Raw genomic sequence first — 13,069 nt, 5'->3', positions numbered from 1 at the left:
GCTATGGGGTAACGAATGAGCTGCTAACAGTTGGGTATGTGGTAGTTGGGTATGGCAGCAATACAATGTATTTTTTACTCAAAAGTTAAGGTTAAAAAAAAAGTTGACAAATATTGCTGTAGTGGAAAGGATCTGAGGTAGGGATGAGGAGACTTCGGTTCTTATCCCACCACTCTCACCTCAGATGACTTTGAGTTACTCATTCTGAGTTTTCTCTTACCAATTGAGTGGGTTTCACTAGATAATTTCTGTAATTTCTTCCATATGATATATTTTTCTTTAATAAACTGTTTTAGCAAAATTCATCCTTTTTAGTGTATAGCTCTGTGAGTTTTGATAAATGCATATAATCACCATCACAATCACAATATAGAACAGTTTTATCACCACAAAACATTCCCTTTTCCTGTCTCCTTGTCCTGCCCTCCCACCAGGCCCTGGCAACCACTGGTTTATCTTTTGTCCCTATAGTTTTGCCTTCTCTAGAATGTCATATGGATGAAATCATACAGTATGGGTTCTTTAACTTGGCATAATGCATTTGAGTTTCATCCATGTTGTTGTGTAGTTTGTTCGTTTTTATTGCTGAGTAGTAGTTCATTATATGGAATGTATGTACCACAATTTGTTTCTCCATCCCCTAGTTGAAAGACATTTGAATTGTTGCCAGTTTTTGGTAATTGTGAATAAAGCTGTTGTAAACATTAAAAAAAAAAACCAAAGGGGTTAATAAAGACTTATATATCTCAATTAATCAATCAAAGTTATCTACAAACTCATTCTTGCAAATTTCTTTTTTTATTTAACCTTACTGTGATATATTTTATATGAAATAAATTGCACATATTTAAAGCATTCAAATGATGTTTTTTGAGAGATGTATACATCTGTAAAATTGCCACCAAACTATTCAACATTTCATCACCTATAAAATTTCCTTGTGCACATTTGTCACCCAACCCTCCTTGCACCTCATACCTGATATGCTTTATCTAACTACAGATTACTTGGCATTTGCTAGACTTTTATATAAATTTAATCATACAGCATTTGGTCTTCTGTGTGTCACTTCTTTTACTCAGGATAATGATTTTGAGATGTATTCATGTAAATGTGTGTGCCTTGGTGGTGCAGTGGTTAAGAGCTCAGCTGCTAACCAAAAGGTCAGCAGTTCAAATCCACCAGTTGCTCCTTGAAAACCCTATGGGGCAGTTCTACTCTGTCCCATAGGGTTGCTATGAGTCAGAATCGACTCAATGGCAATGGGTTTGGGCCTCTTTGTTTTATATCAAAACTTAACTTGATAAATGACATCCACAGATAACTGCAGTCAACATAATACTTACTGCTAAAAGACATTATTCTTGTTCCCACTGATTGGAAACAAAGCAAGGATATCCACTTACAGCACCTGGTGTTAACATTGTATTGGAAGTCCTACCCAGTGCAATTAAACAAGAAAGGAAAATATAAGGCAAACTGATTGGAAAGAAATATAACTCTCTATGTACAGACAACAAAATTGTGTATGCAGATAATCCCAAAGAAATCTACAGAAAAGCTCCTACAACTAAAAATTGCTTTTATAAGATGGTAGGATACAAAGTCAATATAAAAAAAATCTATTGAATTGGTTGACATTCAGCCATTTCAGGAGGTAGCATATGATCAAGAACCTATGGTACTGAAGGAAGACGTCCAAGCTGCATTGAAGGCATTTGCAAAAAACGAGGCTCCAAGAATTGACAAAATACTAATTGAGACGTTTCGAAAAATGGATACGGTGCTGGAGGCACTCAGTTGTGTATGCCAAGATATTTGGAAGACAGCTTACTGGCCAACTGACTGGAACAGATCCATATTTATGCATATTCCGAAGAAAGGTGATCCAACCAAACACGAAAATTACGAAACAACATCATTAATATCACACACAAGCAAAATTTTGCTGAAGATCATTCAAAAGCAGTTGCAGCAGTACATCGATAGGGAACTGCCAGAAATTCAAGCTAGATTCAGAAGAGGATGTGGAATGAGGGATATCATTACTGATGTCAGATGAATCTTGACTGAAAGCAGAGGATACCAGAAAGATGTTTACCTGTGTTTTATTGACTATGCAAAGGCATTCGACTGTGTGGATCATAACAAACTATGGATAACATTTTTTTAATAGTTTTTATTGGGCTTTAAGTGAAAGTTTACAAATCAAGTCAGTCTATCACACAAAAACCCATATACACCTTGCTACACACTCCCAGTTACTCTCCCCCTAATGAGACAGCCCACTCTCTCCCTCCACTCTCTCTTTCCGTGTCCATTTTGCCAGCTTCTAACTCCCTCCACCCTCTCATCTCCCCTCCAGGCAGGAGATGCCAACATAGTCTCAAGTGTCCACCTGATCCAAGAAGCTCACTCCTCACCAGCATCCCTCTCCAACCCATTGTCCAGTCCAATCCATGTCTGAAGAGTTGGCTTCGGGAATGGTTCCTGTCCTGGACCAACAGAAGGTCTGGAGGCCATGACCACCGGGGTCCTTCTAGTCTCAGTCAGACCATTAAGTCTGGTCTTATGAGAATTTGGGGTCTGCATCCCACTGCTCTCCTGCTCCCTCAGGGGTTCTCTGTTGTGTTCCCTGTCAGGGCTGTCATCGGTTGTAGCTGGGCACCATCTAGTTCTTCTGGTCTCAGGATGATGTAGTCTCTGGTTCATGTGGCCCTTTCTGTCTCTTGGGCTCGTAATCACCTTGCGTCCTTGGTGTTCTTCATTCTCCTTTGATCCAGGTGGGTTGAGACCAATTGATGCATCTTAGATGGTTGCTTGCTAGCCTCTAAGACCCCAGATGCCACTCTTCAAAGTGGGATGCAGAATGTTTTCATAATAGATTTTATTATGCCAATTTACTTAGATGTCCCCTGAAACCATGGTCCCCAGACCCCTGCCCCCGCTACGCTGGCCCTCAAAGCATTCAGTTCATTCAGGAAACTTCTTTGCTTTTGGTTTAGTCCAATTGTGCTGACCTCCCCTGTACTGTGTGCTGTCCTTCCCTTCACCCAAAGTAGTTCTTATCTACTATCTAATTAGTTTTTTTTATCTAATTAGTGAATACCCCTCTCACACCCTCCCTCCCTCCCTGCTCTCGTAACCACAAAAGTGTTTTCTTCTCAGTTTAAACTATTTCTCAAGTTCTTATAATAGTGGTCTTATACAATATTTGTCCTTTTGCAACTGACTAATTTCACTCAGCATAATTCCTTCCAGGTTCCTCCATGTTATGAAATGTTTCACAGATTCCTCACTGTTCTTTATCGATGCATAGTATTCCATTGTGTGAATATACCATAATTTATTTATCCATTCATCCATTGATGGGCACCTTTATTGCTTCCATGTTTTGCTATTGTAAACAGTGATGCAATAAACATGGGTGTGCATATATCTGTTCGTGTAAAGGCTCTTACTTCTCTAGGATATATTCCAAGGAGTGGGATTGCTGGATCGTATGGTAGTTCTATTTCTAACATTTTAAGGAAGAGACAAATCGATTTCCAAAGTGGTTGTACCATTTGACATTCCCACCAGCAGGGTAGAAGTGTTCCAATCTCTCCCCAGCCTCTCCAACACTTATTATTTTGTGTTTTTTGAATTAATGCCAGCCTTGTTGGAGTGAGATGAAATCTCATTGTAGTTTTGATCTGCATTTCTCTAATGGCTAATGATCGTGAACATTTCCTCATATATCTGTTAGCTACCTGAATGTCTTCTTTAGTGAAGTGTCTATTCATACCTTTTGTCCATTTTTTAATTGGGTTATTTGTCTTTTTGCAGTTGAGTTTTTGCAGTATCATGTAGATTTTAGATATCAGGCGCTGATCAGAAATGTCATAGCTAAAAACTTTTTCCCGATCTGTAGGTAGTCTTTTTACTCTTTTGGTGAAGTCTTTGGATGAGCCATAAGTGTTTGATTTTTAGGAGCTCCCAGTTATCTAGTTTTTCTTCTACCTTCTTTATAATGTTTTCTATACTGTTTATGCCATGTATTAGGGCTCCTAACGTTGTCCCTATTTTTTCTTCCATGATCTTTACCGTTTTAGATTTTATATTTAGGTCTTTGATCCATTTTGAGTTACTTTTTGTGTACGGAGTGAGGTGTGGGTCTTGTTTCATTTTTTTGCAGGTAGATATCCACGTATGCCAGCATCTTTTGTTAAACAGACTGTCTTTTCCCTATTTAACTGTTTTGGGGCCTTTGTCAAATTATCAGCTGCTCATATGTGGATGGATTTATGTCTGGATTCTCAATTCTGTTCCATTGGTCCATGTATCTGTTGTTGTACCAGTACCAGTACCAGGCTGTTTTGACTACTGTGGCGGTATAATAGGTTCTAAAATCAGGTAAAGTAAGGCCTCCCACTTTGTTCTTCTTTTTCAGTAATGCCTTAGTTATCTGGGGCCTCTTTCCCTTCCATATGAAATTGATAATTTGTTTCTCCATCCCATTAAAGAATGTCATTGGGATTTGGATCGGAATTGAATTAAATGTATAGATCACTTTTGGTAGAATAGACATTTTTATAAAGTTAAGTCTTCATATCCACGAGCAAGGTATGTTCTTCCACTTATGTAAGTCTATTCTGGGTTCTTGCAGAAGTGTACTGTAGTTTTCTTTGTATAAGTCTTTTACATCTCTGGTAAGATTTATTCCTAAGTATTTTATCTTCTTGGGGGCTACTGTAAATGGTATTGATTTGGTGATTTCCTCTTCGATGTTCTTTTTGTTGGTGTAGAGAAATCCAACTTATTTTCGTGTGTTTATCTTGTATCCCGATACTCTGCTGAAGTCTTCTATTAGTTTCAGTAGTTTTCTGGAGGATTCCTTAGGGTTTTCTGTGTATAAGATCATGTCATCTGCAAATAGAGATACTTTGACTTCTTCCCTGCCAATCTGGATGCCCTTTATTTCTTTATCTAGCCTAATTGCTCTGGCTAGGACTTCCAGCACAATGTTGAATAAGAGTGGTGATAAAGGGCATCCTTGTCTGGTTCCTGATCTCGCTGGGAATGTTTTCAGTCTCTCTCCATTTAGGGTGATGTTGGCTGTTGGCTTTGTATAAACGCCCTTTATTATGTTGAGAAATTTTCCTCCTATTCGTGTTTTACTGAGAGTTTTTATCATGAATGGGTGTTGAACTTTGTCAAATGCCTTTTCTGCATCAATTGATAAAATCATGTGATTCTTGTCTTTTGTTTTATTTATGTAGTGGATTACATTAATTGTTTTTCTAATGTTGAACCATCCCTGCATACCTGGTATGAATCCCACTTGGTCACGGGGAGTTATTTTTTTGATATGTTGTTGAATTCTATTGGCTAGAATTTTGTTGAGGATTTTTGCATCTATGTTCATGAGGGATATAGGTCTATAATTTTCTTTTCTTGTGGTGTCTTTACCTGGTTTTGGTATCAGGGATATGGTGGCTTCATAGAATGAATTTGGTAGTATTCCATCCTTTTCTATGCTCTGAAATACCTTTAGTAGTAGTGGTGTTAACTCTTCTCTGAAAGTTTGGTAGAACTCTGCAGTGAAGCCGTCTGGACCAGGGCTTTTTTTTGTTGGGAGTTTTTTTTTTATTACCTTTTGAATCTCGCCTTTGTTATGGGTCTATTTAGTTGTTCTACCTCTGTTTGTGTTAGTTTGGGTAGGTAGTGTGTTTCTAGGAATTCATCCGTTTTTTCTAGGTTTTCAAATTTGTTATAGTTTTTCATAATAATCTGATATGATTCTTTTAATTTCAGTTGAGTCTGTTGTAATATCACCCATCTCATTTCTTGTTCGGGTTATTTGCTTCCTCTCCTGTTTTTCTTTTGTCAGATTGGACAATGGTTTATCAATTTTGTTGATTTTTTCAGAAAACCAGCTTTTGGTCTTGTTGATCCTTTCAATTGTTTTTCTGTTTTCTATTTCATTTAGTTCAGCTCTAATTTTTATTTCTTTTCTTCTGGTGCCTGTGGGTTTCTTTTGTTGCTCTCTTTCTATTTGTTCAAGTTGTAGGGATAGTTCTTTGATTTTGGCCCTTTCTTCTTTTTGGATGTGTGCATTTATTGATATAAATTGGCCTCTGAGCACCACTTTTGCTGTGTCCCAAAGGTTCTGATAGGACGGGTTTTCATTCTCATTGGATTCTATGAATTTCTTTATTCCATTCTTAATGTCTTCTATAATCCAGTCTTTTTTGAGCAGGGTATTGTTCAGTTTTCAAGAGTTTGATTTCTTTTCCCTGCTTTTCCTGTTATTGATTTCCACTTTTATGGCCTTATGGTCAGAGAAGATGCTTTGTAATATTTCAATGTTTTGGATTCTGCTAAGGCTTGCTTTATGATCTAATATGTGGTCTATTCTAGAGAATGTTCCATGTACACTAGAAAAGAAAGTATAGCTGGTTGCTGTTGGGTGGAGTGTTCTGTATATGTCTATGAGGTCAAGTTGGTTGGCTGTGGCATTTAGATCTTCTGTGTCTTTATTGAGCTTCTTTCTGGATGTCCTGTCCTTCACCGAAAGTGGTGTGTTGAAGTCCCCTACTATTATTGTGGAGCTGTCTATCTCACTTTTCAGTGCTGATAGAGTTTGTTGTATGTATCTTGCAGCCCTGTCTTTGGGTGCATAAATATTTAATATGGTTATATTTTCTTGGTGTATTGTCCCTTTAATCATTAGTGTCCTTCCTTATCCTTTCTGATGGATTTAACTTTAAAGTCTATTTTGTCAGAAATTAATATTGCCACTCCTGCTCTTTTTTTGATTGTTGTTTGCTTGATATATTTTTTCCATCCTTTGAGTTTTAGTTTGTTTGTGTCTCTGTCTAAGGTGTGTCTCTTGTAGGCAGCATGCAGACGGATCTTGTTTTTTAATCCATTCTGCCACTCTCTGTCTCTTTATTGGTGCATTTATTCCATTTACATTCAGGGTAATTATGGATAGGTATGAATTTAGTGCTATCATTTTGATGTCTTTTTTTTGTGTTGACAGCTTCTTTTTCCCACTTGATTTTATGTGCTGAGTAGATTTTCTTTATATATCATCCTTTCCTCATATTTGTTGTTGTTGATTTTGTTTCTGCTGATTCTGTATTTTTCCCTTGTATTTTATTTTGATGAGTAGGATAGTTTGTTTCCTTTGTGGTTACCTTATTATTTACCCTTATTTTTCTAAATTTATAACTAACTTTTATTTCTTTGTATTGACGTATCTTCCTCTCCAAATGGAAGGTGCACGATTAGATTTCTTAGTCCCTCTTCATTATTTCAATGTTGTCTTCTTTTATATAATAATATCGCCGTTACCCTGTGTTGGGCTTTTTTTTTTCTTTTTTTTAATCTTGCTTTTTTTTTTTTTTTTTTTGATTTCCCTGTGTGGGTTGACTTCTGGTTGCTCTGTGCCATGTTCTAGTCTTGGGTTGATACCTGATATTATTGATTTTCTAACCAAAGAACTCCCTTTAGTATTTCTTGTAGTTTCAGTTTGGTTTTTACGAATTCCCTAAACTTGTGTTTATCTGGAAATGTCTTAATTTCACCGTCATATCTAAGAGACAGTTTTGATGGACATATGATTCTTGGCAGGCATTTTTTTCCTTCAATTTTTAAAATATATCATCCCATTGCCTTCTTGCCTGCATGGTTTCTGCCGAGTAGTCCAAGCTTATTCTTATTAGCTCTCCCTTGTAGGTGACTTTTCTTTTATCCCTCACTGCTCTTATAATTGTCTCCTTATCTTTGGTTTTGGCACGCTTGATTATAATATGTCTTGGTGACTTTCTTTTAAGATCTACCTTATGTGGAGTTTGATGAGGATCTTGCATAGATATCCTCTCATCTTTCACCGTATCAGGGAAGTTTTCTGCCAACAAATCCTCAACAATTGTCTCTGTATTTTCTGTTATCCCTCCCTGTTCTGGTACTCCAATCACTCGTAGGTAATTTCTCTTGATAGAGTCCAACATGATTCTTAAGGTTTCTTCATTTTTTTTAATTCTTTTATCTGATTTTTCTTCAAATATATTAGTGCCAAGTGATTTATCTTCAAGTTCAGAAATTCTAGCTTCTACTTGCTCAATTCTGCTCCTCTGACTTTCTATTGAGTTATCTAATTCTGTAATTTTATTGTTAATCTTCTGAATTTCTGACTGCTGTCTGTCTATGGATTTTTCCAGCTTATTAAACTTTGCATTATGTTCCTGAATAATCTGTATGAGTTCTTCAGTTGCTTTATCTGTGTGTTCCTTGGCTTGTTCTGCGTATTGCCTCATTTCCTTCCGGATGTCTTGAAGGGTTCTGTATATTAAACTTTTGTATTCTGCATCTGGTAATTCCAGGAATGCACTTTCATCTAAAATATCCCTGGATTCTTTGTTCTGAGAGCCTGTTGAGGTGATCATGGTCTGTGTCTTTATGTGACTTGATATTGACTGCTGTCTCTGAGCCTTCTATAAGTTATTGTATTAGTTTATACTTGCTTACTGTGTCGTAACTGCTTGCTTTATTTTGTTTTGGTATACCCCTGTGGGTTGCTTGAGTGAGCTACCTTGATTATTTTCACCTTTGGAGCTCTGGTGTCCTGTCCCCAGCTGGCTAGAGCTGTTATCAGGTATATCAGTCTAGGAGTCCATTCAGTTTTCTTGTATGAATTCAGCTCAGGTTTCCAGGTAGCTGATCATCAAGTGTGTGGTACAGGCTCTGTCCTACAGTCTTAGAGGGGCAGGGGTGATTGGCATATATACCCGTATCTGATTGCAGCAGGGGGTCACACTCTGAACAAGGCAGGGGGCTGAGAACCAACCCCCAAGTGTCTCTGAGGAAAACATGTCTGTGTTCCCTAGAGCATGCTGATGGGTGGGCTCTGCAGAGGGACCATGGGCACCCAAAGATTTTGTTGTAAGGACTGGGAGGTACCAGTTATCCCTGGGCCCCTGTCGTGGGTGGCTGGGTGACCCAAGTGGAGCCACCAGTCCTTAGGTCCCTGTTGTGGGTAGGTGAGGACCTTGTTTAATAGGCAAAGTAATGTCAAACACCCACCTCTCCACCGCACTGCTGAAATGGTTGGAGGTTGCTAACAAGGGCCTATTCTCCCGAAATAGGCCCACACAAGTCCAGGCAGAAGGGAAAGGTACTCAAGGTCCACGGATGGTTTATTCCTGGACAAGAGCAGCTTCTGTCCTGAGCTCCCCCAGTTAATGGAGCTAGCAAATTATCTTCCCCCCTGCCCAGTTGCAATTTTTTTCCTTCCCCAAGGCCAGGAGGATGGCTGAAGGTGCTCACCAGGGTCTATCTCAGGCCTAGGGATTCAGCCGCTGAAGCTAGCTTGAGGGTGGGGGGGCGCGGTAAATATCCGCAAGTACTTAGCTTTTGCCGAGAGTGCCATTCTCCCCAGGTCCCGGAGCTGTGAGCGGGCTGTGTGGCTGCTGCTTCTCCCTGAGGAAACTGCAGCTGAACGCTAGGACCAGCCCACCTCTGCAGCTCAGGGAATGGTGCCTGAGGGCTCCCCGCTATTCAGGGCCGGCAACTCCTCTCTACTTCTGAACAGTCCCTTCCTTCCCCTGCCCCTCAGTTCATTGTCTAAGCTTGCCTTTGATGCTCAGGGCTCCCAGCTTGTCACAAATGTTCTCCTTTCACTTGTTTTTTCGGGTCTTTGTTGTAAAGAGGGCTCTACGGAAGTGTCTGTCTATTCTGCCATCTTGGCTCCACCTGGATAACATTTTGAAGAATGGGAATTCCAGAACACTTAATTGTGCTCATGAGGAACCTGTACAAAGACCAAAAGGCAGTTGTTTGAACAGAACAAGGGGATAGTGTGCAGTTTAAAGTCAAGAAAGGTGTACGTCAGGGTTGTATCCTTTCACCACACTTATTCAATCTGTATGCTGAGCAAATAGTCCAAGAAGCTGGACTATATGAAAAAGAATGCGACATCAGGATTGGAAGAAGACTCACTAACAACCTGCATTTTGCAGATGATATAACCTTGCTTGCTGAAAGTGAAGAGGGACAGGAATGATTCCCAATACGTGGTGAGGGTGGTTTGAGGAGAATGAGCAAGGGCAAAAGTGGTATAAGATGAGGTCAGAGAGATAGAAAGGTGCTAGAGTTTGCTGACTCTTTTAGGCCATAGTTATGACTTTGGATATTATTGAGTGATATCAGAAATTATTGGAGAAAGTGAAAGGGACTTAAAGCACTTCTTGATGAAGATAAAGACTACAGCCTTCAGTATGGATTACATCTTAACATGAAGAAAACAAAAATTCTCACAACTGGACCAATAAGCAACATCATGATAAAGGGAGAAAAGATTGGAGTTATCAAGGATTTCATTTTACTTGGACCCACAATCAACACCCATGGAAGCAGTAGTTGAGAAATCAAAAGACACATTGCATTGGGTAAATCTGCTGCAAAAGGCCTCTTTAAAGTGTTCAAAAGCAAAGACGTCACTTTAATGACTAAGGTGAGCCTAATCCAAGCCATAGCGTGCAAAAGCTGGACAATGAATAAGGGAGACTGAAGAAGAACTAATGCCTTTGAATTATGATATTAGTGAAGAATGTTGAATATACCATAGATTGCCAGAGGAACAAACAAACCTGTCTTGGAAGAAGTACAACCAGAATGCTCCTTAGAAGCAAGGATGGCAAGACTTCCTCTCACATACTTTAGACATGTTATCAGGAGGGATCAGTCCCAGAGAAGGACATCACGCTTGGCAAGGTAAAGGGCCAACAAAAAAGAGAAAGACCGTCAATGAGATGGATTGACACAGTGGCTGCAATAATGGGTTCAATCCTAACAAGGATTATGAGGATGTCACAGAACCTGTCGGTATTTCAGTCCGTTGTATGTAGGGTTGCTATGAGTCAGAACTGACTCGACGGCACCTAACAACAACATTGTGTTTCTATACACTTGCAGTGAACTTTAGGAATTCGAATTAAAAGAAAAAAACAAACAAAAAACATGGTATCACACGTCTGGCTTCTGCCTGGGGATGCAGAGAACAGGGAGTGTCCCTTCCAAATTTGAGGGAGAAAAGAGCCAGACTAATTTTCAAATCACAGCATTTTTTAAACCCATCAAAAATCTGAGGTTGCAGAGCAATCAACTGGTATAAATCTATGGGCAGACAGTACCTGCAGTAAGAGAGGAGACACAAACACACATTCGCCTAGGATATACACAACCAGATACCTGAAAGAAACATTAAACTAGAATAATAGACTATTTGGTGAGGACTAAAAGTGGGCTGGTAGGACAGTATGAAACCCTTAGGGGCCATGGAACTTGGGAGAGTCAGCATCCTCTTGCAGGCTCCTTCTCCATGAACCTCACTAGGCACTCACAGTAAAGACTGGAAAGAGTTCTAAAAAGTGTGCACTGTGGTGCAGACTTTGGGGAAGGGGAACAGCAGTCATGTGGGAGGGACAAGAACTCCCCTTGGATCCTTTTCCTCCATCTCCAATACAGAACAAAAGCCTTAATTTGTGGAAGGAATGGCAACAAGGTGAACCATATCACCATTAGGGTATTGGTGAACACTCATTGCATCTGAGGAAAGGGACGGGCGGGGGAGAGGGGGAGCCTTACTCCTGAGGAAAGAGCAAAATTACCTCCTTACTTTTTTTTTTAACATCACAGACATCTTTATTTTACACCCGTTATGCATTAATTCATAGGGAATATGTTCCAGCAGCTGAGGTTCCTTTCCACCGGTTGTCACAAAGTGTGCTTCTTGGGTTGGAGCAGGCTGGAGCTTCAGTTGAACACAGGTACCTTTCTCTTTGGCTTCCTTCTTTTTCTGATAATTTTCATGCGTTTCAGGAAGCTATCTCAGCTCTTAGAGTGCTTAATATGTTCAATACACACATTAATTCTCTTGGCAAGAGTCTTTCCTTTAACTTGTTTGTTTACAACGATGGCAACAGCCTGCTGGGTAACACTGTAGACTCTTCCAGTTTTGCCATGATAACACTTGTGGGACATTCCTTTTTGAACAATGCCCATTCCCTTGATGTCTACAATATCATCCTTCTTGTAGATTTGCATGAATGTAGCCAAAGGAACAACTCCATGTCTTATAAAAGGCCTAGAGAATGCATAGTGGGTGCCTCTTCTCTTTCCCTTTGTGTTGGTCATTTTGGCAAATTACTGCCACTCCGTGGGAGAAAGACCTGGATATCTGCTTCAGTAAAGATTACAGCCTGCTGAGCTTTTAACGTGTTGAGGCAAGAAAATTGTCAGCCCAGGATTCTATGCCCAGGAAAAAATCTTATAAAAATTAAGGCTAGCTAAAGACTTCATCAGACAAACAAAAACTGAGAGAATTCATTGCCAGAAGAATATATTAGAAAAGAATAAATGTCCTGTATACATAACCTAAACTTCCACTTGTTGTTGTTAGGTGCCACCGAGTTTGTTCTGACTCATAGCAGCCCTATGTACAACAGAATGAAATACTGCCAGGTCCTGTGCCATCCTCGTGATCGTTGTTATGCTTGAGCCCATTGTTGCAGCCACTGTGTCAATCCATCTCATTGAGGGTCTTCCTCCTTTTCACTGACCCTCTACTTTACTGAGCATTATGTCCTTCTCCAGGGACTGGTCCCTCCTGTTAACATGTCCAAAGTATGTGAGACAAAGTCTCACCATCCTTGTTTCTGAGGACCATTCTAGCTGTATTCCTTCTAAGACAGATTTGTTCATTCTTTTGGCAGTCCATGGTATATTCAACATTCTTCACGAACACCATAACTGAAAGGTGTCAATTCTTCTTTGGTCTTCCTTATTCATTGTCCAGCTTTTGCATGCATATGAGGTGATTGAAAACACCATGGCTTAGGTCAGGTGCACCGTAGTCATTAAAGTGACATCTTTGCTTTTGAACACTTTAAAGAGGCCTTTTGCAGCAGATTTACCCAATGCAATGTGTCTTTTGATTTCTCAACTACTGCTTCCATGGGTGTTGATTGTGGGTCCAAGTAAAATGAAATCCTTGATAACTCCAATCTTTTCTCCCTTTATC

The 13,069-nt window shown here is 39.6% G+C and overlaps 1 pseudogene; it reads right to left on the bottom strand.

Annotated features, from left to right (window-relative positions):
• Positions 1-11,123: 11,123 nt before the first annotated feature.
• LOC126069476 (60S ribosomal protein L21-like) lies at positions 11,124-12,183 on the bottom strand (annotated as a pseudogene).
• Between the last annotated feature and the right edge of the window lie 886 nt (positions 12,184-13,069).

This window comes from Elephas maximus, chromosome X (assembly GCF_024166365.1).
Source record: "Elephas maximus indicus isolate mEleMax1 chromosome X, mEleMax1 primary haplotype, whole genome shotgun sequence".
In the NCBI taxonomy this organism is placed as follows: domain Eukaryota; kingdom Metazoa; phylum Chordata; class Mammalia; order Proboscidea; family Elephantidae; genus Elephas; species Elephas maximus.
Note: the sequence above shows the minus strand (reverse complement) of the source record. Positions and strands in the feature narration are given on the sequence as shown.